The 6926-nt window shown below is 36.4% G+C and overlaps 1 pseudogene; it reads right to left on the reverse strand.

Moving 5' to 3' along the window:
• Window positions 1-599: 599 nt before the first annotated feature.
• Window positions 600-2198, reverse strand: LOC142317541 (uncharacterized; annotated as a pseudogene).
• Window positions 2199-6926: the final 4728 nt, after the last annotated feature.

Genomic DNA, 6926 nt, shown 5'->3' on the forward strand with positions numbered 1-6926 from the left:
CAACTCTCTGGGACGTACAAAGTGCGGAATATATAATAGAGAAAAAAAAAGTAAATTTTGGGAAGAATTGGCGGAACTTTTCAGTGAAGATGGCGATTCTATAGAACACAAGAAAATTCTGGGTAAGTGAATAACTTCTATGAAATCTTTATGTATAATTATGTAATAAATTTTTATTTAAAAGGAACTAATTATTCCTATGAATATTCCTATTTATGTGAAATTATGCAATGTTAGGAATAAATTGAATAACTTCATGCTGTTATTATAAACACACTTTTATTATCATGGATTACATTTTTTTTATTTACATGATAGAACTTGGCCTACATGTGATCACTGATACTTATATTTTCTCGTCCTGCCATGGTAATTTTCCATCTTTAACAAAATACTCTGCGTACTTATGTCTAACTTGGTGAGCAGATAAACTTCCTCGTGGAACATTAATTTTTCCACGCCAGTTACTGGAGACCCGTAAAGTGTATCTTCAAATTTGTAACCGTCCCTCTTTCTGACATAATTGTGTAAAACACAACAAGCCTGAATTATTCTTCCGCGAAATGTATGTTAACATTTAACGGTCTGTGGAATATGTGCTATTTGTTCGTCATATTGCCAAAAGTGCATTCAATAAATCGTCTAGTTCTTGTTAACCTGTAATTAAAAATATTTTGTTTGTCAGTAATTTGCCAACGTAGGGTCGCATGATGTTGTCAGTGATCCCGAAGGCGTCATCTCCTACGAATACGTGGGGTAAACCTGCTACGTCACTTCTACATATCAGTTTTGGATCAGGAATATTTAACGAACCGTTAATTAATTTTTGGTACAGTAATGATTCTTGAAACACTGACGAGTCGCTACTTTTCCCATATGCCCCGTGTCTACGAAGAGGTAACTGTAATTAGCATCGCATACTGCCAATAACAAAACTGAGAAATACTTTTTGTGGTTATAGTACAGGGAGCCAGTATCTGTAGGTTGTACAATTCTTATATGCTTACCATCGACAGCCCCGATGCAATTTGGGAAATTAGCGTATTTGCAGAAACCCTCTGAAACTTCTTCCCACTTCTCTTTTTTAGGTTCAGGTATGTAAATGTATTTTAATCTTTTCCAAATTGCTGAACATACTTGCCGTACCAATTTTGCTACTGTAGACTTGCCAATACGGTAATAATATTGCAGATGACCGAATGAGCATCCGGTAGCCAAGTAACTAGAAAAAACAGACAAACAATTGAGATTAGAATTGGTCGAAATTATTGCAAAATATATTTACATTAATAAAAATTTACATATAAATTTTTTGTTTGGAAAAGAAATTCTGTTGTGTAGGCTATAAAAAAGGTTTTCATTGTTTTCAGACTTCAATTGTTTCAGGACGTTCAAATTTGTTCCTTAAACAGATGTCTTTCTGATTACTGAATATTAGTAAAGTTATTTTTCTATATGCATTTATTATTTTCACGTTCTCATTTACAAAAAAAAATGGAAAGATATTAGATACTGTTTTGCCAGGGAGTTGAAAAAACAAAAAAAAACCAAGACAGGGTCCGCAGCTAGTAATGGAAATCTTTACGTTTATTTTACTCGTTTACGTTTTCTTGAAAACTCTGTTAACGAAGGAAACAATTAGTACTCAGCTGAAACTCTTCCGACCGACACTGAACGTCATATAATTGAAGGTTGTAACTCAGACGTTTTTCCTGTTCCAAAAAATAAGAAAATCAAAATGAATTCTGTGGACAAGCACTTCGCAGATATTTTGGCGAGGAGTGTCGCAGTAAGGGAAAAACGGGAAGAACAACTGAATAATCTGGATGATGATAAGCTATTTTGTATGTCTTTGTTTAAAGAACTTAAAAAGATTCCTGATCATGCCCGAATGAGAACGAAAATACAGCTAATGGAAGTCTTACAACGAGCGCAGGATTTCTATAATCCGCCCCCCAATCAGTAACCCATCCTACTCAAACAATTCTAATCATCCGTACAGTCAAGGGTATACAATTTCCATCCAATCTTTCCAACTCATCTATACAGTACACACCTACACAATGTAGTCAAATAATTACCGACGTTACAACAAGCACTAATCCAGTTGCTCCACTTGCATGTCTCACATAATTCATACTCGGTGAAATATTGTCTTCTATCAACTTTAATAAACCATCAAATGTTTTTGTGGACATTCAGAATTTATCGAAGAATTTCGGTTTGTATTCCCGTAATTTTGGATACAGTGTTACAAATAAATTATGCGTCAGTTTATTTCTTTTTTTTTTTTTTTTTTTAACTGAATTTTTACGGGCATCGACTGCTAAGGTCGATTGTGAGCCCTCGTCACATTCTTTAAAAGAAATTATTATCTCCATCAGGATCGTCATATGTAAGGCTGTAAAGGGCCCTTACATTTTATTTAAAAACACAAACTTCACAATAAACATTAAGACATAAAAGACAAGGACAATCACAAACACTTATGGGGTGTAAAGGGCCCCAATATTAAAATTTGAGATAGGTTCTCAAAAGACCATAAAATTAAAATTTCAGCTTATCAATACCATATCTTTCTTTCTTTCTTCTACGAGTCTCATTTATAGTTTGTTTAAGCACCCTCGGGGCGACCAGAACCGCCGTTGAACAGTATATCAATCGCGCCAGGGTGCCGTGGCAGTTGAATCCTTCATATAAACAGGCTATAGGCATGCATGGCGTACACCCACAGCCTCGCGCCCTCAATCCACCCTTGAGGGTCCCCCATGCCATCATCGGACACACCCCGACTCACTGCTCTTGAATGCAGGTGAGCCAAAATGGCCTAGGCAAGAGGGCTACCTCCCGTCACTATACGTGCCACGCTTCGAGACTCCCTTATATGTATATATAAAACTACCGCTTAGAGATTCTTTTGTCTCAGCTTTAAACATTCATTTTATAGACTTTTAAGAAGTCCACTGGCGTGTAAAAATGCAACTATATTTTCTTCATTTCCATTATCCAGATCAGCTCTAATATTATTTGTAAGACGGAACCTCTTTCTGAGGTCCTCATATATGGTACACTCTTCTATTAGATGCTTGATTGTCAGTGTTTTATTACAAACACCGCACATTGGTCTCACTTCGCCGGTTAACATATATAAATTTGTTAATCGCGTGTGACCGATTCTAAGTCTGGTCACCGCTACTTGTTCACGGCGAGTCAACTTAAAGTCGCTTTTCCATTTATAAGGAGAAGTTTTTACTGAGTTTAATTTTGTATTTAAACTCCTCCATTCACCGTTCCATTTATTTCTTACTATGTTTGTTAGACGGTTTTTAACATCTGCCACTCTTACAGGAAATGCATCCAAATCATCGCAGACTTTTCTGGCAGCTTCGTCTGCGATGTCATTACCTGTAATACCAGCATGCCCTGGAGTCCATACAAATACGCATCGTTGTCCTCGTTGTTTTAGAACGTATAAAATGGACAGGATGTGTGCAATTAGGACATCCTTAATGTTCTTGTTCCGAATTGCGACAAGTGCACTTAATGAATCGGAACATATTAGCACTCTCTCTTCGCAATAGTGTTCAGTGTAGCGAAGAGCTTGCTGAATTGCAGTGAGTTCTGCCGTGTAGACACTGGCCACATCTGGCAGTTTCCAAAAGTGGGCTTCTTCATTTACATATATTGAGCATCCAACACCATGTTCGGTTTTAGAACCGTCAGTATAAATTCTAATATGTTCTTCGTAACTACTGACGGTTGCCAAAAATTCCTGTTGGATGATCACTGCTGGTTTCTTTTTTATTTCTCCTTGAGAGAGATCCAAATTTGTATTTACCGCTGGCAAGAGCCATGGCGGTATTTCTCTAGTAGAAATTGCCAATGTATCTGGAATGGCAATTTCATATTTACTTCTTAATTTGTGGTACCTGATTCCGGCTGGTCTGGAATAGGTAGCACGACGTTCGTATAATGCAGCCATAGGTTGGTTGTTAAAAAGTTTATTATTTATATGGGCAGGATAAGCCCATATATTTGCTGCATATCTTAACAAGAGGATCTCTCTTCTATAATGTAGTGGCATTATTCCGGCTTCAGACATCAGACTAACCGCCGGACTTGTGCGGAAAGCGCCTGTTGCGTATCTTATTCCGCTATTATGAACTACGTCTAACTTTTTTAAATGCGACTTTCTAGCGGATGAATATACGATACATCCGTAGTCTTGTTTAGACTGAACCAATGATTTATACAATCTCAATAATGTCTCTTTGTCTGAGTCCCAATTTAAGTTCGATAAACATTTTATAATGTTTAGGGCTCTTTTGCATCTATCACTCAAGTCCTGTATATTTAATCCCCATGTAAGGGATTTATCCAATACTAGTCCTAAATATCTTACGCTATCTTTATATTGTATTGGATTATCATCAATTGTCAACGCAGGACTTTGATGAGGAATTCTCTTCCTACAAAAGTGTACACAGCACGTTTTCTTTGGTGAGAATTGGAATCCGTTATTCCTTGCAACTTCATTTAGAGCATTGATCGCTCGTTGCAATTTGTACCTCACCATAGCAGTCTTGTTGCTGGCATACACAATTGCCAGATCATCAACATAGACGCTTTTGCTGATTTCTGCTGGAATGGCTAATATCAATTTATTAATGGCAATGGTAAACAAGGTACCGCTCAACGGCGAACCTTGTGGTATGCCATTTTCCAAATTTCTTACAGATGAATATTCGCTACTAACTCGTACTTGGAAAGTACGGTCATTCATATAGTTGCTCAGTAAAACTAGCAGGTTGCCACGAATGCCCCATTCATGTATCTGGAGCATTATACCATGACGCCAGGTCATATCGAAAGCCTTCTGAAGATCAAAGAAGACTCCGACACAATGTTTCCTTTTAATGAACTGTTATATATAACGTCCTCTAAGCTGATCATTTGATCAGTGGTGGAATGGTATTGCCGAAAACCTACTTGATACGGTGGTATCAGGTTTTCTTTTTCCAAAACCCAGACGAGTCGATTATTAATCATTTTTTCCAGTATTTTTCCCATAGCACACGTCAAAGAAATAGGACGATAGCTATTGGGGTCTGTTAAATTTTTCTTTTTCTTTGGTACTGGAACAAAATGAGCTTTTTTCCACTGCTGCGGGTACGTTCCATCCCGCCATATTTTATTATAAAGTTCTAATAATCTACGTTTTGCAGTGGTATTCAGCTGCCTGATCATATTATAATGGATTTCATCCGGATCAGCAGCTGTGTTACCTGATTTTTCCAAAGCTTTCGCCAATTCTTCCATTTTAAAAGGTACATTATATGAGTAATTATACTGTTCTGAAGTTTAGTAGACCTTCAAGTTGTTCTTTTTTAGTACGAAAATCTTCTTCATAGTTGGCCGTTCTGCTGGCCTTTTCGAAGTGATTGGATAACAGCTCTGCAATTTCATATGGAGTGTCTTTTATTTCATCTTCATCTTGAAGGCTAGTTGTGGGAGCAAAATCATTACGCCCACAAATCGCCTTCACTTTCCTCCAAACATCTGACGCAGTAGTAGTTTTGTCAATGGATGACACGTATTGCTGCCAGGATCGTTTTTTCGAGTCTATCATAAGACGTTTTGCATACGCCCTGTATTTCTTAAAGGCAACAAGATTTTCTATACTAGGACGCTTCTTAAAAGCGTTATACGCCCTTTTCTTTCTTTTTATAGCTTCACTTATTTCATCGTTCCAGTTTATTTCTTAAAACTGGATGCACCCACTATTTCCTCTGTCTTTGACTGCGACGACGGTGTCGCTGGTAACAGAGCCACAAACTCACAACCTCTTCGACTTCCATTTTTATTTTTAAAAATGACGTGAAATTCCCAGCTGTGAACAGCTACAGTAGTATTGCGCCATCGCGCGATTTACGCTTGAATGTATATGCACGTCTTATTTTGCAGTTGCGCGGTTAACGTGGCGACAGTCGCCTCATGTGTATAAGCCATTAGGCAAATGCTGTCAATCACACATACTGTAAAGGTGGCACTGGCTATGGTGGCTGAGCCACAGCGCCGAATACCTTCGCATCCCTTAAAAAAATCGGAATTAGAAAAAAACCCGAAAATGGTTTTTAAATATTTATCTGAAGAGTATTTGTAAGCTCAAATCTACTGAAAGTCTCGTTTACTACAGTCGGGATTGGGAAAATTTACAATCATTGTTCACAGATTTTTTACCTTTCTTCATTCCCTTTCAAGGTCGAATTTAAAAAATCTAGAAATTGGTTGACATGAAGATTACACTCTCCAAAAATGAAATTGATTTCTTCATTTGTTATAAAGAGATTAAAAAAATAATAGGGTTTCAAAAAAAATTGAAAAATCAATTTTAATCCTTGAAACTTGCAATGAAATTCCAAAAATCTAGAAATTGATTTTTCGATGTTCGTAATCAATTAGTTAAAACCCAGCTCACATAGTGATAGACAGTCACAGTTTACAATTCATGAATTCAATTCATTAAAGTTTGTGCTTCAACCGGCAAATCTCCACTACCACATTTTAAATATATATGAGTACATGTTAGACATTTTTCAAGAAGAAATATATCCAAAAACCTTCTCTGTGATGCCAAGAAACAAGGATAAAATTTTTTTCGTTGCATTGTTTAAAGCAACAAATCTTTAGACAGTATTTAATGATATAAAGTTGTATTTATAGTAATAATTTTTAGGAAAATGGTGTTAAAAATAGGGGAGGGTGATAGTTTACAATCAGAAATGAAAATGTTTACCTTCATTCAATTCTCTTTAGAATGAAATACAGCCATCTGGTAACATAGAATGAAATAAAATATTTATTACGAAAAAAATCTAGATTTTTTTTTTTTAAGAGGAAAGTGTTGTTTATAATTTGTTAAAGAA

The sequence above is a fragment of the Lycorma delicatula genome, chromosome 1 (genome assembly GCF_047948215.1).
Source record: "Lycorma delicatula isolate Av1 chromosome 1, ASM4794821v1, whole genome shotgun sequence".
Taxonomy (NCBI): Eukaryota; Metazoa; Arthropoda; class Insecta; order Hemiptera; family Fulgoridae; genus Lycorma; species Lycorma delicatula.